General features: G+C 35.6%; 1 protein-coding gene across 1 annotated transcript in view; it reads right to left on the bottom strand.

Annotated features, from left to right (window-relative positions):
* The window catches only part of LOC134804435 (diuretic hormone 41-like), an 85856-nt gene extending 73302 nt beyond the window's left edge, over window positions 1–12554 (bottom strand). Inside the window, exon 1 of the mRNA XM_063777477.1 lies at window positions 12134–12554. The gene's annotated coding sequence lies outside the window, so the exon portion shown is untranslated. The remainder of the gene's footprint in view (window positions 1–12133) is intronic.
* Between the last annotated feature and the right edge of the window lie 12301 nt (window positions 12555–24855).

The raw sequence follows: 24855 nt of genomic DNA, 5'->3' as shown, positions 1-24855 counted from the left end.
AATGTTAATGCAAGAGCTTAAGTTAATATAGCATAGCTGTTTACTGTAACTTCGTTTATGTAATTTCATAGTGTTCGTTTTCTGCCCGCCTGAGGCAAAAAGAAGACTGTAACATACTCACTCACTGGTAAACAGTTCATCGGGAAAAACACGGATAAACCATAATACAGGTTCAATGCATGGTTATTTGTTTCAGACGATAATAAACTACCTCCTCTGCCTTCTCTGGCATTAGTACCTAATATCACAGGTTTAAGTAAACGTAAGATACAAATGAAGAGACACTCATTAGAATACTATATCACGATTTAATTATGTTTACGAATGACCATCGGACCATGTGGTACATGATAGCTTCATAGCACCTTTGTATACTAATTTCTATGCATGGGGGGGTTCCTTTTCTCGGCACCTAACTGTGGTGACTACGACAATGCGAGTAGTGGTGGCGCGCGTTGCGGCTGATTGACAGATAGTCACAACTGTCACAAGCTACCTACATGACGATGTTTTTTTTGTTTGCACATAGTCGCAATTACTTATTTACGTGCGCCCTGCAGCTTCTTTGTGCGAAATAGTTTTTTGTTTTACAACGGGGAAAAGTTGTTGTTTAACCTCACGTGCTAATATTGAGCGTTGTGAGGGTTTCAAGGCACGAGGGTTAAACAAATATTGCCACCGAGTGAAACACAAAATTTTTCACTAAATACACCAACACAAGGAAAATGCTAACTGTAAAATATGAAACTAAATCAAAGCAAATTGATTAAAACTTAATGTTATTAAATATTTATCATTCAAAATCATCAAAATTTGCATTTGATTACTTTGCCCCACATTTGTTTATATAATATGTCTTATGAATTTTTAATTTCTAAGTGTAAGTGCTGCATCTGTAAATGACTGTGCCTTTGGACACTGTCAGTATTTAAAAAGAGAACTGACAATGTCATCATCATCAATATTATTTCTATTTGGTATCAGTTGTTTTGTTTGTATTAGAAAAACATTTTTCTCATAATAACGACACGAACAAGTCGCCGTAATTAAAAATATTGGTATGAAAATGTTTTATGCCAAAAAATAAATTATAGCATTAAATTTTTTTTGTAAGACCAGTGAATCACTGGTTACCTTCAAACGTTTAGAAAAATAGGATAGAATAGAATAGAATAGAATAAGCCCTTATTGCAAACCAAAAATAGAATCATTTTCACATGGACCCCTTAATTTAATAGTAGTTATGATAGAACCTCGTTCTTCACTGCGTATTTCTTTTTCATATCATAAGGTTTAAGAAGGTAATAATAGGACGGTTCTTAAGGAACAGGGATGCAATTCTTTCAACTCTTGTTCTTATCAACAATATATAAACATTCGTATAGGTACTTAAGTAGAGGATGTAAGAGTCCCCACTCGTTACGACGTTTATCGCGCATGCATCTTCGAACTTCTAACGAGCGAGCGGTGCCAAAGAAATCGTGAATTTCAGATATACAGGGTGGAAAGGCACGACGATCCTTCCCGGAAGTATTAGGTCGTTTAAGTGATACAGAGACTATTGGTAATGGTAAGAATCGTTAATTGAGTAAAAAATAAAAATTGCAAAAATACTACTTTTTAACTGTGGTGATAACCCTATAGCATGTGCACATGACGGCTAGATTAAGGATCTCCGTCGGGAAAGCTCGGGACTTTACACTTTTTTCCGATCGTTGACAGTATCGCAATGATGTATGAATGACGCATAAATGTCAAATAAATCAAATGCATGCAAAAATATTACAAACAATTTTATTACTTTCTTAGATAATTACTTTTTTCCAATATTTAATACTATCTTCTTTTCACATACGGTGTTCAAATGTACCTCCGTGTATTACAACGCCGCCGCAGCCCGTACCCGAGTATGTCGATGCACATGCGATATAGTGTATGCTCTTCGTCATTTATCCTCCGCAGAAAGCACCAATTAGCCTTTGTCTCATTTCGTCCGCAGTTTCACATTCCGTTTGGTTTGGTACACCATATCTTTTACACAGCCCCACAAATTTAAATAGCCACGAGCATCTAACATTTTTATTTGAAGAATATGACATTCAATAAGTATAGTTCAATGAAAATTTAATTTCAAGCATCAGACGTCTTGTCTATTTCCTACCACGCAAGAAGGTTTGTTAGTTTGGTATTGAAGAAGTATTTATTCTTGATTTATTCTTAGTATTTAATTTTTGCAAGTTCATTTGGTGCAAACACAACCTACTTGTTATTTTTAATTATTTTAGATAGTTTCCAATTATTCGAAAATAATTTTGTGAAACGTGTTAAGAAACTAAAACCTTTTTATCAGTCAAGGAAACCAGAGATATTTATAAGACGATTGCGTACTTTTGAGTGGTTGTCAATGTCACCATTTGAACTGTCGTTGTAAACAATGTTGTGGTTAGTATTATTAATATTAAGGAATAACATAACTATTTCATTCAAGTATTGAACAAGTGGAACCACTAAGAAAGCGAAAATCCTGCAATGATTCTTACCGTGCTGTAAGCAGACCTAAAAATGGTTAGATGGCAACAAATTAGCATAATTTCCTGTCGAATACTGATTGTTTACAAGTAAGTTCATTGACCCTGTCACCTGTTAGGGTTAGAACAAAGTAGTTTTTTGCGTGGATGTTTAAAAGGTCATAATTTAGAAACGGTTGCCCATATTAACATAGTTTCTATGGAGAAAATATAGAGCTTAGGCTAAACTATCTCCCATTTCCGGAAAGGATCGTCGTGCCTTTCCACCCTGTATACTTAAGTACCCGTAGTACTAGTGGATAGAGCTATTGAAATGGGGCAGCGAGGGATAGTTAGTAATATTAAGGTATAGGTGAGTATTTTTTTTAGATCTACGAAGAAAAACTGTAACTACTTAATCAATACTGAATTTTGACTTTAACTGTATATAAGACCAATCTGTAAGTAGGTATATACTTTCATTCAAAAAAAAATCAAATCGGTTGATATACCTATGCCCAAATTCTGAGGTTGTTACTCACGTTAGACCGGGCCGTGTCCGGGCTGGAGCTTCCGGCGCTTACTTTTCTATGACATAACAGGCGACCACGTGATGCTTTCCATAGAAAACGATGAGCCGGAAGCTCCGGCTCGGACACGGCCCGGTCTAACGTGAGTAACAACCTCAGAAATTGTACGTAGGTATATCAACCGATTTGATTTTTTTGCGGACATACCGGTCTATCGTGAGTCATCCTTTAAAAATAACATTAACCATAATAAAATAAAACATATACAACCGATTTGAGAACCTAATTTTGTAATTTTGAAGTCGGTTATTATTTTTTCCGCTGCTGTTATTTTTGGGGCCTAAATAGGTAGGTATTACAATTAATACGTATCTAAGAGCTGATGGCATTTTTATATAAAAATGTATTCAACCAAATCTGAATATAAAGGCGTCGCGTTATTTATTACACATAAGTAAGTATAGTTTCAGTTTAGAACATGAGAACAAATGTATGCGTGGCCATATGGTTCTAATCTAATACCATTACATGAAATTTTCTTGCAGAACTGAGCCCCTGAGTTAATATTGTCAGATTGAGCTTTAACAAGCGTCATCTCCATTGCTTTTACGTCTCGGCCTTCATAATTACGTACTTAATGGAGACTCTGCTTTTATTACGACAATTTCCTTTAACATGTTGTATTTCGTAATTGAAGCGAGTAATTAGTAAGTACACGAACATATACATGTAAAGCGTAGGCACTTTCAACGACGGATGTAATAAACAATACGGGCTAAGGAAGTAAAGATGAAGCCTTGTTGAATTCAAGTGTACAGATTAATAAAATGTAATTTTATCACTGAACGAATTTTAGAGGAAATTTTAACTCTTCTACGTATCTGGCGGCTCATAGCTCTCATAAGGGTACAGATTACATTAAGACTATAGAATACAAAGCTCAAAAGTCAAAAGTACTGCTTTATGTAAAACCAAATAAAAACAGAAAGTACCAGCCAGTGTGCACACAGTATTTTTTTTAACGTATGCGCAGAGTTTCAGTTTTAACCCTTAAATGCATAGTGTTGCCAAATGTCTACAAACCATTAGACAGCTCACAGTTTTAAAATAAAAAGGCTTACATTCTTGAACGCACCTTTATGCCAAACGTCAAGTAATAGGGTACTGATTGGGTTAAATTTACGCAATATTTGTAATTTATAAAAATTACATTCGTTTTAAGACGAAAAGTCGGCAAACTTGGAAAAATCCACAAGTTGATAATTTTTAGTAAGTATGTGATTTTGAACGGTTTTTTCGGGGTATGTAATTATTTTATATTTAAAAACTTTATCATAGGTATCTCACAAATGTGTACCTTTCTAATGGTAGTAAAAAATTTCATTTATATATTACTGAAAATTACATATTTACATAAATATGATTTAGCCAATTCAAATTCTAACACTGATTTCGTAGTAAAAATCGAAGTTATATTTTTTTTACAATTTTTCCTAGAATCTACAAACAATTATGTGATACATACATAAATTTCGGGCAAAAAGAAAAAATCATGCATTTAAGGGTTAATTTAATTATTTGTATAAGTACGTAGGTACGGTCCGCCTGATGGTAAGCAGTCACCGTAGCCTAAGGACGCCTGCAACTTCAGAGGTGTTACATGCGCTTGCGCGTTGCCGACCCTAACACACCGGACCCTCGCAGGGGTCTGCAACCTTACTCACCGGCAGGAGCACAACACTATGAGTAGGGACTAGTATTATCTGGCTGCGGCAGTTTTGTTAAATGATATCCCATGTATGTTATTGTATCCCATTAAAAAAGAATGTGTTTAATTTACTGTGGCATTAAGTAGGTACCGACGACCAGATATACTCGAACGTAATCGCCGCAGAAGCTATAGTGAGATACCTAATAGAGGTACAAAGTATTTGATAGAGTGCCAAAAGCGAGTTTGCACTAATTATTCAATTATTGCTAGAAACCTACTCATTGTTCCTATCGTTTGTTCGTGTTCTAGTCCTCAGCAGCAACTTTACCCGAGTTATCAATATTTCATGATATTTCGACTTAGTTCTTAAATATTCAATTCAATTCAATCTTATTCGTTTATTTACACATATCTAATGTCCTGAGGTTTGCCCACGTCCCACGGAAATCTCGTCAGTTTAGGATCATGCGTTTTAATAAGGGTCGCTCGTGATATACATATTTGTAGCGACAATTCATTCATGCCGTGAAATTGGATGATTTAAGTTTTGGGATTTCGGTAAGTTAAATTATTATTAGTTGAATATTAAAATATTTTTATAACAATCACATTTAACCCATTCTACAAGAAAACTGTTATGTGGAAATTACTGTTCACCTAATATAAAAGATTTAAAAATGATATTGTTATAACAGGGAAGCTAATAGAGTCGGATCAAGCTAACTAGCTAGCTAACTCTGAAGAGCCTCTACCATCAGTTTTAACATTGACATAACGCTCACGTCTACGTAATTTACTTTCTGTACATCTCGCTTGCACTATTGCTCGCATATGCGAGTACGAGCGAGATGCATAGAAAGTAAGTTACGTAAACGTGAGCGTTATGTCAATGTCAAAACTGGTGGTAGCCGTACAGTACGGCTACCACCAGTTTTGACATTGACAGATTAACTCGCGTCTACGTAAATTACTTTCTATACATCTCGCTTGCACTAATATGCGAGTACGAGCGAGATGCATAGAAAGTAAGTTACTTAAACGTGAGTGAATATGTCAATGTTAAAACTGGTGGTAGTGCTTCAGGTGCCTTAATGTTAAATTTCTTTGAAAATATGACGTTTATAATGACACTCTTTTACTTTTACTTTGTTTTATTTAAGTCGGTGCATAGTTATTGTAATAAATAAATAAATATATTTCAAATAAAATAAAATGATCCTTTCAGTCGGCCCAGCCCTGCCACCTAGGAGAAATCGAGAAAAATATATAATTATGTTTTGTATTGACATGTATTTTTTTTATTTGACTATAATTATGAGATATCCATGCTTAGCTTAGCCATATTGACATTGTTTTTTCATTTTATATTATATAACATTGTTAATAATTTAGTTATGTAATTGATTGCTTATAATGGTTTTTAATTGTGTATTGCTTGACATTTGTATAATTGATGTATATTAATGTATAATCAATTGTTATTTTCCTACTTGACGATAATAATATAAATCCGTATAGATTAATGTAAAATAATTTATATTGTAATTTCATATTATGAAATAAATAAATCGAAATCTAAATATATATACCTAAAAAGAAATCCCGACGAATTGAAAAGTTTAACTTTTAAAGTTTGATGAGTTTAAAAATACAAAACACTTAAATGTGGCCACCACTTAATGAGAAGATGAGGTGAAATTATAATACTTTTATTATTTACGTACTAGCCTACTTTTATTTTTTAAAAATACCTAATCCATTGATATTCATTTTAATAATATTGTTTTGATAACGTTTATTTTTATTGGAAACATTACGAAGAAAAATTCACATTCACGTGGCAGCGTCGTCTAGTTATCTCGCAAGCTTTTATACTAATGAAACTTCGACTGTTGTTCGTATTTAATGCAGTGACTTGCGCGTGTTTTTCTGCAATTTCTACGAGTATGTTTATTAAGTATTTCTCTTTTATTCTTGCTTGCACACATCCACTGCTCACTTAATAAATAAAATATCTGGGAGATCGAGCATTGCTCGAAAAACATATAAAAACTCAAAAATGCGCGTTTTCCCAGAGATAAAACCGAGCTAGATCGATTTATCGCCCCCGAAAACCTCCATAAAGCAAATTTCATTGAAATCGTTAGCCGTTTCCAAGAACCCCGAAATATATATATAAATAAATATACAATAATTGCTCGTTTAAAGGCATTAGATAGATACATATATACATATGGAGTAAAATAATATGTCCGTTAAAAGGGAAATTTTAAAACAATTAAAATAATGCGGATTAGTTTCGTGCAGTAGGTACGTGTAATCAATAGTGTCGGCGCTACTACCTTCAAGTTACATATTTCCTACCTACACTATATTTAATTTATGTATATCCCTGACCTTCATAAAGATCAAGTTTCAGTTTGAAACATTATATTCCTCTCAAAATTATAGTTAATTAAATGCCTCGTCAAGTTTACGGTGTCCTAACCTCCGTATGAAAACTCGTCAAAGGGCTGGATTACCAAACTGCGTTATAATCGATCCGTGTCCAGTCTCGCAGTTTGCTGGACAAAACCAGCACGAACCGCTAAGTAGAGTAGGGCAAATACCTAAATGTATATAAGCTGAAAAGTCCAGTAGGTAAATACCAATCTAGAATATGAAATATTAAATTTGTCGATACCTTTTTCCGTAACTGAGCAGAAAACGTAATAAAAATCTAACGAAGGTAACAAGCGAAGTTTGCACATTATATTGTCATACTCCGACCCCAATTTAGGCACTAGAGCTTCAAGTCAAAAAGTTGTTCGCTATTATATATTCAATTACGAAATCTGAATGGCTAGAAATCTGAAGATAGAAAGCTAGCAATTTCAGATTTGGCGAATAACTAATAACCACTAATAGTTAATTAATAGTTTAGCCTTCATGTTACATTAATAACTAGCTACACAAACAACTATTTATATTTAAGAAGGTACCTATTTAAAATAGGAATGATTACACTTTCCAAATACCTACAATCCAAAACAAAGAGTAAAAATATTAGGTATTTATTATGTAGGTACTAGTAGTTAAGTATATTCGCTGAACTATGTTACAACTGTACCTCTGGTAGATTTAACTTCCTGAATACGCAAACATGTAGTGTTTTATAAAAAGTACCTACATTCTTAAATTTATGTTACTAGTTTACTTGCTCTTTTTTTAGAAACATTTCAAAGCTAGCCCGTCACGTTCACGCACCACACGTGACTTTACGCGGCAAATTGAGAAAACTTGACATGTACGTGGATAAACACGTAGCTAGGAGCGTTGTATTTCTTTCGGCAGGTTACTTAGTGTTTTGATTCAAGAAAGGAAAAGTGCCCCATTAAATTTTTCTATGGTTTATTTTTTTTATCGTGATAAAGGATGTATACTTTATATAACCTAATAATAAAAAGCCCCATTATTATTTTTTTCCTTTCTTGAATCAAAACACTACGTACTTAACCTGCCGAAAGAAATACAACGCTCTAAGTCACTACTTAGTGACTATTTGACTAACAACTTTTTAATGAAAGATACATGGTCGCCTTACAACAGCACAGCTTTCGAGACGGAATATCTGAAACTTTAAAAATTGTACTTTATCCGCATTGTTTCGCTCCTGGAATTTAATCATCACTTCTAAGAATGAATTCTTGTAACTATGTGCATTTACGTGAACAACACAACTAATTAAGTATCTTGCGACGTAGGTGTTATGAGATTTTACGCAACATCTAGTATCTGTGCGGAAAGAGAAGAGTCGTGGAATGTAAGAGAGGCCATACATTCTACAACTCTTCTCTTTCCGCACAGTCTACTGAATTTTATTAGATCTAGATTCCAGCAGCGCCTAATTACTTATCTCAGATCTAGATTTCAATTTGTAACGCCGCGTTGCATTTTCCGCAATACCTGCAGCCTTTAGCAAACAGGAGGAGGCCTATTCGAACCATATACGTTTTGAACTCAGTTTTAGGGTTCCGTACCCAAAGTGTAAAAAGGGACCCTATTACTAAGGCTCCACTGTCCGTCTGTTTGCCACCTGGCTGTATCTCATGCATGAACCGTGATAGACAGTTGAAATTTTCACCGATGATGTATTTCTGTTGCTGCTATAACAACAAATACTAAAAAGTACGGAACCCTCGGTGGGAGAGTCCGACTCGCACTTGTCCGGTTTTTAAATCTCGTTCGTGCAATCGTTGCATCTCGCGCTTATATAATGGTGCGACCGAAATGCCAGGGAGAAGCAAGTAACAGATTTTAAGTTCAAATGGGCCTCGTATTTTTTCTTTACATCGAGTCCTTGTAAAATTCTACACTAGGGATATTCTTAACCACTATCTAGAGAGATGATACGTCTCGCTACTTTAGACAAAGTTCGCCTTTATGCGTACTCCTGTTGCGCAAATTTCAACACGGTATATGAATTTATAAACTATTATGATCATCGTTTTAACCTGCAATCAAAAGTTAGGTAGTAAATTTGCTAGAGGTACATTAATGTATAAAAGCGTAGGTAGTCATTTAGATTATTATAAATCTTACTGATTTATATATATACATACATACATAGGTACATACAAGCTGATTTAGACAAAAGCGCGTGCAGGGACAAAGAGGAATATCAGATGTGTTATTGGGATTTCCCGATTACTGACGATGTTATCACGTAAGTAGCTACTGAAATAGGACTGGAAAGTATCGAATGGTATAATATAGATAAAACAAGCGCTGGTGGCCTAGCGGTAAGAGCGTGCGACTTGCAATCTGGAGGTCGCGGGTTCAAACCCCGGCTCGTAGTTTTTCGAAACTTATGTACGAAATATCATTTGATATTTACCTACCAGTCGCTTTTCGGTGAAGGAAAACATCGTGAGAAAACGGGACTAATCCCAATAAGGCCTAGTTTACTCTCTGGGTTGGAAGGTCAGAGGGCAGTCGCTTTTATAAAAACTAGTGCCCACGCCAATTCCTGGGATTCGTTGTCATGAGCCGGGGCAAAATGCCAGGACAACGCGAGGAAGATGGTATAGCATATGGATAAAAGTAGGTACCTACTAGAAACTCATAGGTACGATTACGATAAGAGTATCCACGACCTCTGAGCTCTGGTCTGAAAGTCATGTAGCAACTAGCGATTGAAGGTCTCGACTCTGTTTAATAGTACGGGGTAATACCTATAAATAGGTATGTATTAGTACCTACTTTTTAGTGCATTTTATGTTTTAACATAATATTTAGATCAAATAACTTACTTCCATTCATATGCCAGCCCAATACTTGTAGATTTAGTCGCATTAGGTATAAACTTTTACTTCAATTTGATTAATCCAGACCTAAAAGTTTTTACCAAATAAACCAAAACGGGAAACTCAAATATGTATTTAAACGGGTTTTGGGAATTTTGAACTCGTTTTAACTTTACATCTAATTCTAATTTTACATCTCTGCGCTATGAGTTACTTACTTGGTTCATTCGTGGTAACGTGGTGAACACCGAACTATAGTACTTTATAATAGTTCAGGCAACACGAACTCATGGTGGACTTGGCACAACTCATAAATTATGTAGAAGCTTTTAGTAGTTCTTTTACTTTTACTATTAGAGTTATTTATAGACCTACACTTAGGTTAGCTATGATGCGTTAGCGCGGAGCTATTACTATCCCACTAACGCCATTGTAGATCGTAAGGAGACGCGGAGGTATGCTTTTTATCATTAAAAAAAGTATAATTATTTCATTTGAAGCTTAGGCCTAATCTGCGACTCGCGACGGCGTCCACCCTCAGGTCCTGTAGTAGTATGACCCGACGGGCAGCAATGAGTAACAACTGTACTTTCAAAGATTAATAATTAGTAAAAATACTATAGCTCAAGAAAATTTAAAAAATCAGCGGGAATAATTCGTGTACTTTTGAAAATTGTCGGTGTCCAGATAAAAATATTAAAAGTCCTTGAGGGACATTTATTCGTACACTATAGACTATAGTGTGGGGTGTCATTGGATAGGTCTTTTAAAACGGTCTTTTAAAATAGGTCTATAGAATAGACTATATAAAGTGGGGATTAAAAAAAAATAATCCCCAATTTTCATGTAGGGGAGCTACCCTAAAAAAATATTCTAGTTTTTATTTCACGACTTTGTCAGTAGAAATTTGGCACGAATATATAAATCAGTTACCTACACTGAAAACTTAGTATGTATATCTGGACACCACAAGGTACAACTGTACCAATTTTCAAAACTACACGAATTATTTCGCTGATAGCTCATATTCGGCTTAATTTGACGTGGCTAGGTACTACAGATCTCTTAATTAAGTTAGACACTGTGAAGGAAACCTATGTATCTTTGAGCCATCAAAGAACTTTCGTATTAAAAAGAAACTTGTTAAAAAAGCTACGCAAAAAGAGCAGAATTCCTATTTTATTACTGTAATAAAAAAACGTCTCAAGTCTGATTTAAATTTTTTCAAGTAGGTTATAATCTTATGATTATGCCATTTATGACTTATGACTTTATCTTATGTTAAATCTGCTTGTACCTAAATAATGACTAGTATGAGTGTATATATTTAGTGAATGAGTTTTTGTTAAATATAGTAAATATACCCTACCCTGTTATCTACTTCAAAAGTTTTGGTTCACAAATAAATTATTCACAAAAAAAAATTCGCTTTGCGTTGAAACATGATAATTATGATCTAGTCAACTGCCAACCGGCTGTTTTAGACAAGACTATCTCACCTTTGTTAACCCTTCCTCGTAGACTAATGGGCTTCATACTTATATTTAACCGCTTTGCGTTACATACACGCCATAGGTATAGGTGTTATTTGTCCTTCCTTTTCCCTATAGTTAAAAACGCGGGAGCATTTTCACATATTAAACTGCTAACCGACGGCGGTCTACATCGGCGTAGGTAGGTATGTAGTTATTTATGTACTTTACAGTTAAATCTTATTCTTTGGTCCTTAACTTTTGGGAACAGGAGAGCCAATTTTGTTTTGTCTATGTGTAAATTACTTCTTAGGGAGTACATCGATAACATTTTCTAAATAACAGTTACATAAAATGCAAATAAATTAGTATCTAAGGATTAACTAGTTGACGTCTATTTTTCATAAGTATTTGTGATGTAGGAACTTAAAATGGTAATTTTGTGTGTACAAATGTTTTGTAATATTGAGTGATTTTTGTAAATAATTCAACCAGTAAATACAGCCTCACAGCCCATTACTGTGATAAATAGTGCGATGACACCTGACTTAATATGTGAAAATGGCACACAGCTTGCAAAAAGAATATATCGTCTATTATCTATTCATAATATAAATAAATAACTTACCCTTTCCAGTCAACTGTTTAATGTTGCGCGCCGAAAAACTTGGCGAGAACTAATAAAAGTTTTTGCAAATAGTAATAAATAATATATGCACTGCGGAAAACCTAGTCACAACTCACAGCGTAAATATTTTATAATACGAGTGTTAAAACATCGGAAGTGGTGTAGTGATGATTAATGGGATGCGGGCTTCGCTGTTCTCTGCGAGATCGTTTGCGAAAGTTGTGCGGTGCGAGGATGATTTCGCTTGCTTATATCTCGCTGAAAACCGGCGCAAAGCGCATGCGTCAAACCATTCATTTCATATCCTCAATGACCACCCCCGTAACTGTCATCGTCTTTTAATTTTTATGACGGGAACACAATGATATCAACATTTTCAGAGCATGACGCACGAATATATGTAAGTAAATCAACGCAACGTCAGATAATTTCGTTTCATATTTATTTTTGCTTTATTATTTTATGTCTATTTTCATATCTCGGGACCATGGGGAGGCTTACGTGAGGCCGAAGCCAACAACGCAGAGGCCCTTTAAGACAATTTAATCTAAAAGCAATAAAGGGACACACGTGGCGGATACCATCCCCGAGTGCACAATATGATACATCCGGAGTTGGTCCCAGCCAAATGCAAAGACTATTGCAGTGCAGCACTTTTGTGCTGCGACGGAATCTAAGGTCATAGGCTATTGATATGCAAGTTGGATGGACAGGATAATGGGCTATGGGAGGAGACTAGCGGACACCTACCGTGACAATTAGTCTCAAAATTGTAAAAGACAGGTGGTGACTCGCCAACTCATTAGGTGGGCCCCGCAAAGGCCGCACACACAGTGCGACAACAGGGCAACACTTTGAATTTCCTCCCGCGGACGCTCCGGCTGTGGAATGAGCTCCTGTCGAGGTTTTCTTGAGGGGCTACAGTATGGGGTTCTTCAAAAAAGGAGTGTAGGTACAGGTTTTTAAAGGGTTGGCAACGGGCATGTAACACTTCTGGAGTTGCAGGCGTCTATAGGCTACGGTAACTGCTTACCATCATCAGCGGGCCCGTTAACGTGTAAATAAATAAGCAGCCGTTCATGCTGCACTCTGGTAGGATTAATACTAGTAATGTTTGATGCATTCGTCGAATATGAATGAGCCTCGTTTTAATGTGCCTGTATTGTAAAAATCACGAATAAAATGCGTCGAACATACCTACTTTGTATTTTGTATAATATTTTCAATGAAAATGATAATGAATTATTCTAGGTCAGTGAGGGCAGCTACCACCACGGAGTAGGATGGAGACGGCAAATGGGTGTTCCCGTAAATCCAACATTCTGTAGCGGCCGACTCACTTTATGCACAGACTATGATCAGTTGTTTTGAAAAATACATACTCGAATGACGTTCATGTGACTCGTATGCTCGTGTAACACACATACTGTTTATTAAATTAAAATTACTGTATTGCGCAGTATCAAGCTGCATAAGTTTAATAGTAGGTAGTTCTTCATTCGCTGACATAAGAGCTAGATATGTGACATATTTTTGTACTCAAAATACTTCATACTCATAGTGCACCTATATTTTTACACTTGACTGTACTATTAGGTAACGTTTTTACACGCCGTTTTTTAAAGAAATCACTTGTTTTACGATTAATGGCAAAACTGACCATTTCCTTATATGTAGAGACATCAGAACTTGATCCCTAGGAATGGGGAACATCGAAATGAACATTTTTCTACTCATCGACTATAATCTGTGTATTACAACTTCATATACAACTCTATAAACTCACTCTTTTTAACGTTGGATAGTCTATGGCACTTCCGACTCAACTAATATAATTGTATCGATACGGTTTAGTCAATTACAAAAATGTTGAAATTAGAACTTCATACATTTCGATAAAATATTGCTTGTTTAAGGAGACTCGACTCAATGCAAATTAGCCAATGATGGCGTTTCGGAACTAATACTATCGCGGCATCTGTCATACTTCCGTCTACTTAAACACGCTGCTGCGTCGCGTCTGCTTTGTGATTGGTTGGCCAACTCAAACTTTTTTTCACAATGGACGCCCACGAGATTTTCTCTGCATTGAAATTTGAAAACTTGTAAAAGTAAGTTTTTGTTTTGTGAGTGAAACTGTGAAAAATACTAAATGAAAATGAGTGACAGCGATGAAAATATGTTGCCCACTACTCAGGAAACATGATTATTCATATTCATATTCATTTTATTTATAATATTAATAATATATTGAGTGTTGCATTATTCATTATTCAGTAGTAGAACTAAGTATTGCATTGGGTTAATTTTGGTAACACTATATTTTTCTTTTTTTTCTCGTAAGGTAATTACGGGAAAACAATGCACCTTAAAAAATGTACGTAGTAGTTTTTCATATTAACTGTTGTACTATTTCTGTTAACTTGAGTAAAATAAGTCAGGTAGTAGAAGTAGAAAGTATGGTATTATTCATTATTTATTTTAGTTAACTCGTAGAAAAAGTATTGTATACAATAGTGATATAATCAAGCTTTTCAATCTCGTACCTTACTTAGGCAACTCAGCAAGCTTCGTTGCCTAAACACGGTACTCGACTGAAAAAATCTCTATTATATCACGATTGTATAAAATACTATTATTCACGAGCAACGTGCCCTCACTCACTTTACACTCTCACTCACTTTGCGAATCTCCTCGTTTGTAATTCGATTTTGCAGGAATCAAAAAGCATAGCTCGCTCCGTTGTCCTTTGAGTAACTTTAGGCATCATGATGCCCATAACATTGTTAGTGTTTAAATTTCAACCTTGAAAAACGATACACTACGGTAATTTAGTTGAAAAATGTTTTACTAGTCTACTGACTAGTAAAACTTTCTCTTTCCTGGTAGGTATTTAAATAAGGGTCTTTAGGTAGGTATTTAAATAAAAGTAAATAAAATCTACCCTCAAATGGCTCCTTAACCCATTTGAGGGTAGATGAACTAGATGAAAACATTACATGATCAATTCATGTAGGTTAAAGTCAGGTCGTTCAGTGACAGATCCAGGCGGTTTTGTATTTGGTTGGTTAACCAATAAATGTTATAAATACCCGAAAATGTACAAATTATTTGTTTACTTTTATTTAAATACCTAAAGATACACGGCCCGCGACTTGGCTACGTCGAATGGTAATGACGATAGATAAAAACCGGACAAGTGCGAGTCGGACTCGCCCACCGAGGGTTCCGTTCTTTTTAGTATTTGTTGTTATAGCGGCAACAGAAATACATCATCTGTGAAAATTTCAACTGTCTAGCTATCACGGTTCGTGAGATACAGCCTGGTGACAGACGGACGGACGGACGGACAGCGGAGTCTTAGTAATAGGGTCCCGTTTTACACTTTGGGTACGGAACCCTAAAAACTACCATGTCCTTTTCCAAGGCTGAGGCCCGAACCGACGATAATTGATTTCATGAATATTGCAATCTACTTTCATTACGAAAAGGGTTAGACTTCTCCAAATATGCAAAATCTCTGATTACAAATAAGTCCTAAGGAAGTCATGGCCGTCGGTCTAATATGTAATTTAAAGATAAATTGTTGGGAATGTGGTAATACCAAAAAAGGTACGCGAAGACTACCTAAAGACTAATATGTACATAAACAGAGGACACATTTTTACCTATGCCGATGATACTGCCATTGTCTTCACTGGAGATACTTGGGAAGACGTGAAACACTCTGCAGAGTTAGGTTTATCAGAAGTTGCCTGCTGGCTCCGCTCTCGTCTCCTTATATTAAACACAACAAAAACAAACTATATTTGCTTCACAAACTACAATAGCTCACAACCTGGCCCCATTTATAATATAAAAATCCACACATGTAATAACAATATACAAACCTGTGCCTGCTCTATTATAAATAAAGTTGAAAGTGTTAAGTATTTAGGGATATTCGTTGACCAACGCCTAACATGGCACTTACAAACAGAGCTGCTCATGAGCCGAGTCAGGAAGCTTATATGGGTCTTTAAAAATTTAAGACATATCGCTAATTCACAACTTCTTAAACAAATATACTTAACCCTAGTTCAATCAATTATTAGTTACTGCATACCGGTCTGGGGAGGCGCCACTAAAACCAATTTTTTAGAGCTCGAAAGAGCCCAGAGATCACTATTAAAAGTTATGCATTTTAAACCATTCAGATTTCGAACCGTACACCTATATAAGCTTTCTGATGTATTAACAGTAAGAAAACTGTACATATTATTTGCAACTTTAAAAATACACAAATCTAAACCATATACACCTACCATACGAAATACAAGGAGAAACGGTAACATAATTCCAACCACTTCAATAAATACCACATACGCTAGTAGTCAATTTGTCTATAAATCTGGCAAACTATACAATGTCATACATAAGCACTTAAATAATATATCACTTACCATTTTATGAATGAAAAAAAAATATAACAGACTGGCTTAAATGTAAGAGTTATTATGATACAGAAAACTTAATCCAAAATGTTTTAGGATTGTAAACACACACACACACACACACACACACACACACACACACACACACACACACACACACATTTGGACTTGCAAGTCCATATTCTCATTAGGTTAAATTAAACTTACTTATAAGTAATTATTTTTGTTATTCTCGGTGCGTTAATTTTATTTCATTTAATTTCTATGTTAATTTAAAAATATACATAATTATATTGTTGTTCAATTACCAACTAAGGAAGAGCGGTGCCTCTTAACACAGGTATTTGTTACTTAAAAAGAGGCGCCAACACTTACAACTGTATAAGTAATTCTTAAACTGAATAAATATTTTTTCATTTTCATTTTTTCTATTTCATTTCAGAGTTACGGGGATAGGTGTTAGTTACCAGAAGTATCTGCCTATTTTATTCTAAAAGCATATAGTAACAAAATGTTTAAAATTACTCCTCAGGAGACTTCGGGGCCCATTTTTCTTTTTCAACCGGTTTCATACTTAAGAGTTTTTAAATATTTCAACGAGGATTAAAGTTTGGTCCTTTTCGCTCTCGTCCAACGTGTCGGATTACGTGGGCATTGGGAAGTGTAGCGATTAAGGTGATTTATACAACGCGCCAACGAGATTTAAAAAGTTGAATAGCTAAGATGTGAAATAGACCTTTCATGATTTATGTGTTTTAGTTCATGGGTGCTAGAATGATAGCTTATTTTTACACACTTTTATTTAACTTCACTGCGTATATATATACCTACATTTATCTCTTTGTACATATATATGGTGCTTCAAATCTTGTAACTTAAATTTGAACCACTTCCGGGTGTCTGATTGAGCTGAAATTTCGCATATAGGTACTTCCAGATTTCCGATGACAATGCAATAATACGCTAACATGGAACTGATCTGATGATCAGTCCCAGATGAGCAGTCGGAAGGTAGCCAAAGGAACTCTTCGATGGAAAAACATAAACACATTGAGTTTAGGCTCATTTGAAAGGTCTCGAGAAGCGTAGGTACTCAAGAGCAATGACAACAATTTAAACAAAGTATATAATTGTACTATCTATTTGAGCTGACTGTTCCAACTACGTAAGATTTATAATATTTAAACTGGGCCTATATTACTCGTACCTCCATATCAACTGTAGCTTCTGCCCACGACTTCGTCTATGTAGAATGATGATGACGATTGATATAAACTAACCTATGCCCCAACCTAAGCGTATAGAAGTAACTGACAGTCAGACAGAGTTATTTTCGCGTTTATCTATTGTATACCTTTTAAAGAGCAATTCTTGTTTATTTATTTGTAGTGACCCTGCCTATTTGACGACCGGTCTGGCCTAGTGGGTAGTGACCCTTCGAATCCTGGTAATGGTAAGGGCATTTATTTGTATGATGATACAGATATTTGTTCCTGAGTCATGGTTGTTATCTATGTATTTAAGTATTTATTAGGGCGAGCGAAGCGAGCCCTATCACTATTCGACAAACTATGCATTCTTACACTTTAGGAAAAACTATCGCACTTATAGGTTTGAAATTTAACATAGTAATTTAAATTCATGTGTTATCAAACATAAAAATATAATTATATAAACCTAAAAAAAAGGAATAACACTTTGTATTACTAGGTACTAGCGCCATGTGTTAGAAAAATTGTGAATTAAAATTCGTGCTAATGTACTATATGCTAACAACGATGAATACAAAAAAGGGTTAAAAGTTTGGATTCTGACCCATCTCGCTTCGCTCGGTTTGATTCCCAATTTAGCAATTAAGTTTCTGTGAATACTGGGAATATTCAATCTTGCTGTATATTCACTGAGGAGGTCAATTTACTCATATGTTCTGTTCTGTGACGCCGATGAACTGATCAGTCATGTTGTGTTAGCAAACTTAAATCGTTTTCAGTTCGAGAAACAGTTTTAGTGTTACTACTTATTGCTTGGAACTGCCAAAATTATTACTAAGTTGTCTGTGTCTGTGTGAACTACTAAGTTCAATTGGAACTACTTCCTAATGTCTGATTAAGGTGAAATGATATCCTTCAGTAGCAGCTGCCAGACGCCTGGATCTTGTAATAAGAATATAGTATAGCCAACTGTTTATAGTTTCGGTGCTCTCGAAATAACATACCATTTTCCGGAGCTGCTCTTAGTCTCAGAGTTGTACCTACTTACCTATATTTTAAAAGGAATAAATATTGTTTTTGTTACGGGTAAGTATTACTTATTTTTATTGTTTAGCCTTTCGTATGTACGTGAAATGTTACGTCAATGTTAAGCCAGTTGAGGGTAGATGAAAACATTACATGATCAGGGGGCCGATTATTGAAATTCGACCGCTCGATTTCGTGTATTTCGTTCAATAATATCTCCACTGCTATGCATTTAAATTCTACTAATAGAATTGAAAACGAGTGGTCAATACCACTAGATTCCCAATTTCTATCGCTCCTATTTTTAAAATTAGTATTTCGCCGTTTTCTACCGATTTTCGAGTGACGAAATCGAACGATCGAAATTCAAAAATCGGCCCCCAAATAATCGAACGAGCGAGCGAAGCGAAGTGAAGTTCTTACATTCGACTTTGAACACACGGCTGGCTAGGGGCACGTCCCGGCATTTCGATGTTTTTAAGCTGAACTATAAGAGGATAGTTTGATACTCGATAACTTAAGTAAAAATGTTCTAATTTAAATGAAATCGGGTGTACGTATAGTTGAGGGCATTATATCTTAGTCATTAAATTTTGAGCTGGCTCGAACAAGAGGTTATTGAGCTAGAAGAGCTGAAAGTCCTAAAAAGCTATTTGTGAGGGGTCTTGCTATTCTGGTCATTTTCATTTCAAGAAAGTATGATCGAGTTTGGTATCAAATGAAAGTGCTCGGTTTACACATTTATTATTTTAGGTTGTATTGTAGGAACAATTGAGTCATAAGTCAGAAACGAAACTTGACACCCTTAATATATATCCATAGACTACGAAAACCGCTTAGCGTTACTTGTTAGTCTCCATAGGCTACGGTGGCTAAAATCGAGAAAAAAACTGTTTAAAAATTGAATTTAGCGCGGAGCAAGTACCAGGGCCTCATGAGTTACGAGAAGGTGTCGTTGACCAGCCCGCCGTGGGGCGTGGGGCGCGGCGGCCGGGGCGCGTACCAGCAGTATGAAGGTATCGCGGCTATATACTCGCGTATCTTTGCTGTATACTTTTGGTTTGGTTTGTTTGTATGATTCTACTAGTTTAAAGACTTTAAAGTATTATTTTTGTTGACTTGTAGCTTTTCAGACTCGTGACTACTTGGGCAACTCAGCAAGCTTCGTTGCCTGAACACGGTGCTCGACTGAAGAGCTCTCTATTGTATCGCGATTGTATGAAATACTATTATTATTATTATTTTTTTAATGATGAAAATTTTGGAATCCAAAATGGCGGCCATGCTGTATGTCATAAAATTCGTCATGCATATCGTTTTATAGGTCATCGTCATCGTTTTCGAAATCTGCACACCTGTTTCAAATAAGGTATAGATGCATCCTAGTAAGTCAACAACATCTATATCTTCTATCGAAATGTACTTTTGATAGTAGTAGTACGAAATGTAATCTGAAAGGAATCAAGAAATGTATTCCTGTAATGAGGAATCGACATTGATTCCAATTACTAGTAATTATAATATTTGAAAAATGTATTCCTGATTCCTCAAATTGAATTGTACTTAGTAATTCGGTATTGTTAGATTACAAAGTAATCTGGGAATCGGTAATCAGATTGCAAAGTAATTTCAAGTAATCGTGGAATTAGGAATCAATTACGAAATGCCCATCTCTAAGACTAAGTAGGACTGCATTCAATTGATCTTTTTGGCGAACCGCGAGTTCTCAGTTCGGGGCGAACTACTAGTGTAGGTTAAAATCAGGTCGACCAGTGAGAGATCAAGGTGGTTTTGTATTTGGTTGGTTAATCAATAAATGTTATAACTACCCGAAAATGTACTTTTTTTTCCTTTTATTTAAGTACCTAAAGATACAGAATATAAAGAATTTCTCATTAACGTTCCCTGTATGTCGCATAACAATGAACGTCCTCATGCAAACGCTGTAAACATTATATTTTTCCTGTATATTAAAAAGCTTCAATGTAATTGAACTGCTGACGCGCGAGCACTTTAGCCAGAATTATATTTTGTATCCAAATTGCTCTCTTCTTGATGCGTAAGTACGATACTTCAGCTTGATAATTTTTAAAAACCTAAAAAGTGTTGTTGCAAACTTTGTGTTTGATTTCATTATGTCGACGCTTAAAAAGCTAAGACTTTAGTAGATATATTAGTAACGGATTTATTTTTGGTGAGGTATGATGAATTCAGTAATAGTAGAAATACTAAACATCGAATACCACCATCATTTATCAGTCTTTTATCTGACGGCAATAATCGACATCGATCGACAATATTATATTATATATATAATATAATCGAACGAGCGAGCGAAGCGAAGTGAAGTTCTTACATTCGACTTTGAACACACGGCTGGCTAGGGGCACGTCCCGGCATTTCGATGTTTTTAAGCTGAACTATCAGAGGATAGTTTGATACTCAATAACTTAAGTAAAAAGGTTCTAATTTAAATGAATTTGGGTGAACGTGTAGTTGAGGGCATTATATTTTAGTCATTAAATTTTGAGCTGGCTCGAATAAGAGGTTATTGAGCTAGAAGAGCTGAAAATGCTAAAAAGCTATTTGTGAGGGGTCTTGCTATTCTGGTCACTTTAATTGCAAGAAAGTATGGTCGAGTTTGGTATCAAATGAAAGTGCTCGGTTTACACATTTATTATTTTAGGTTGTATTGTAGGAACAATTGCTTCATAAGTCAGAAACGCGCATGTGACACCCTTAATATATGAACATCCATAGACTACGAAAACCGCTTAGCGTTACTTGTTAATCTCCATAGGCTACGGTGGCTAAAATCAAGAAAAAAACTGTTTAAAAATTGAATTTAGCAAGGAGCAAGTACCAGGGCCTCATGAGTTACGAGAAGCCCAAGTAGCACAGATAGCTCTATAACTACTCACTTTTAGTTCTATCTAACGCTCTGTGCGTATTAAGACACTTATAAGAGCACACTCGTGGTCCTACAGCTGTATAATAGATCTCAGTGATATTTATATAGCTTAGGGCTGATTAAAAGCTGCATTACGGCTCTGAAAACTACCATTAATACGCAAAGAGTGATATAAAGGTATATTTGCTACGACCCTATACAGCTTTAAGGGTTATCAAATGCTTTAACCGTTATAAGGTCTGTTTAGTGGATAAAATTACGCCATGTGCTGTATAAGGAGGTAATTGTGGACTTTTATTATCTTGACTTATTAAGGGAACACAAGTGAACTATTATGAAGCTAATAGACGTATAATGGAACACATGTGGCACATAATACAGCTTGTCGCTTAACATGTTTACCACTAAGCAGCTTTTATTACACTGACTTTTAAGGGAGCACGAGTGAACTAATATGAAGCCAATAGACGTATAATGGAACACATGTGGCGCATAATACAGCTTATCGCTGAACGTGTTTACCGCTAACCAGCTTTTATTACGCTGACTTTTTAAGGAAGCACGAATGAACTATTATGAAGCCAATAGACGTATAATGGAACACACGTGGCGCATAATACAGCTTATCGCTGAACATGTTTACCGCTAAGCAGCTTTTATTACGCTGACTTTTAAGGGAGCACGAGTGAACTAATATGAAGCCAATAGACGTATAAATGGAACACATGGGACGCATAATACAGCTTATAGCTGAACATGTTTACCGCTAAGCAGCTTTTATTATTCTGACTTTTTGAGGAAGCACGAATGAACTATTATGAAGCCAATAGACGTATAATGGAACACATGGGGCGCATAATACAGCTTATCGCTGAACATGTTTACCGCTAAAGCAGCTTTTATTTCGCTGACTTATTATAAGGGAGAACGAGTGAACTATTATGAAACCAATAGACGTATAATCGAACACATGTGGCGCATAATACGGCTTAGCGCTGAACATGTTTACCGCTAAGCAGCCTATTATACTACCATTGGGACTGTCTGCATAGCGGCTGTTAAAACGTTCATAAGATGCCTTATAACTGTTTAGAGGTTCACTAGTGTATCGAAATAACGACTTGGACTTTATAGTGGGATATATAACAGTCGTATGCTGCATATAAGAATTTTAACGGTTCACGTTGCTTTTTAACATTGACCGCCATTTTATTGTATATAACCTACAAAATTGAAATTGCTTTTCCAACTTTTAAGGGTAACAATATGGTTTTGTGCCTGAGTTCTTAACCTAAATCATTAGTTTAGTACTTCCTATAACGTATTATTAACTTTTTATCTCATAATTCTGTCCGAACCACTGAAATAGTTTTTACACATAGCTTATTTATATCATTAATTTAAATAAATACTGATTATTTTCGTGGCGCACTGAAATTTTCTTAGATAATGTATATATATAATGTCAATAAACTTGCATTCCCAAACATATTTCTCGCATTAATATATAAAAGATCATGTACAAACATTTAACTAAACACTTTAACAAAATGACTTATCGTGTCGTTGCGCTTAACGTTTTTGCTTCAATATAAATATGTTCACCTCTGCGTTCGTCGTCACTATACTAAATATAATAGCAGATTTTTAAGGCAGAGGTGTAATAGTATGTTATTAATTATCTTTTATTCAGCCCAACGTCAATCTTTCCCGGTATTAGGGCGCACATGTGACATATTAGCTGAATAAAGGGTAACTGGTGGTCTCTTACCCAGCCAATATACACCTCTTATAACTCCTGTTACCCCTTATAATTCCGTTAAAATGCTGCTACAACGCTCTTAAGTAGCTATGTGAACTTAAGGCTGCCTAATTTGTGCCCATTTAAGAGTTATAAAAGCTGAAAAGACGCTTATACAGCTCTTATGCAGTTTTTATAATCCAGCTTCAAGCGTATTCCTACTTCATTATGCGGCTGCTATACAGCTAATCTGTGCTACTTGGGAGGTGTCGTTGACCAACCCGCCGTGGGGCGCGGGGCGCGGCGGCCGGAGCGCGTACCAGTATGAGGGTATTGCGGCTACTCGCGTATCTTAGCTGTATACTTTTGGTTTGGTTTGTTTGTATGATTCTACTAGTTTAAAGTATTATTATAAGATTGTATAAAATACTATTTTTTATATGAAGATTTTTTTAATGATGATAATTTTGGAATCCATGATGGCGGCCATGCACTATGTCATAAAAGTCGTCATGGATGTCGTATTATAGGTTTTAGGGGGCGCAGATTACGAAAACGATGACTATTTTGGAATCCAAGATGGCGGCCATGCACTATGTCATAAAAGTCATCATAGATGTCGGCTTATAGGTTTTAGGGGACCCCGATTTCCAAAATGATGACCATTTTGGAATCCAAAATGGCGGCCATGCAGTATATATGTCATTAAAGTCGTCATGGATGTCGGCTTATAGGTTTTGGGAGGCACAGATTTCGAAAATAATGACCATTTTGGATTCCAAGATGGCGGCCATGCACTATGTCATAAAAGTAGTCATGGATGTCGTTTTATAGGTTTTAGGGGGCGCAGATTTCGAAAATGATGACCATTTTTGAATCCAAAATAGCGGCCATGCAGTATGTCATAAAAGTCGTCATGGATGTCGTTTTATAGGTCATCGTCATCATTTTCGAAATCTGCACACCTGTTTCAAATAAGGTATAGATGCATCCTAGTAAGTCAACAACATCTATATCTATATCTAAATGTACTTTTGATAGTAGTAGTACGAAATGTAATCTGAAAGGAATCAAGTACTTAATGCATTCCTGTAATGAAGAATCGACATTGATTCCAATTACTAGTAATTATAATATTTGAAAAATGTATTCCTGATTCCTCAAATTGAATTGTACTTAGTAATTCGGTATTGTTAGATTACAAAGTAATCTGGGAATCGGTAATCAGATTACAAAGTAATTTCAAGTAGGTAATCGTGGAATTAGGAATCAATTACGAAATGCCCATCTCTAAGACTAAGTAGCACTGCATTCAATTGATCTTTTTGGCAAACCGCGAGTTCTCAGTTCGGGGCGAACTACTAGTAATATATAAAAGACTGATAAATGATGGTGGTCAA

Source organism: Cydia splendana, chromosome Z (genome assembly GCF_910591565.1).
Source record: "Cydia splendana chromosome Z, ilCydSple1.2, whole genome shotgun sequence".
Lineage (NCBI taxonomy): Eukaryota > Metazoa > Arthropoda > Insecta > Lepidoptera > Tortricidae > Cydia > Cydia splendana.
Note: the sequence above shows the minus strand (reverse complement) of the source record. Positions and strands in the feature narration are given on the sequence as shown.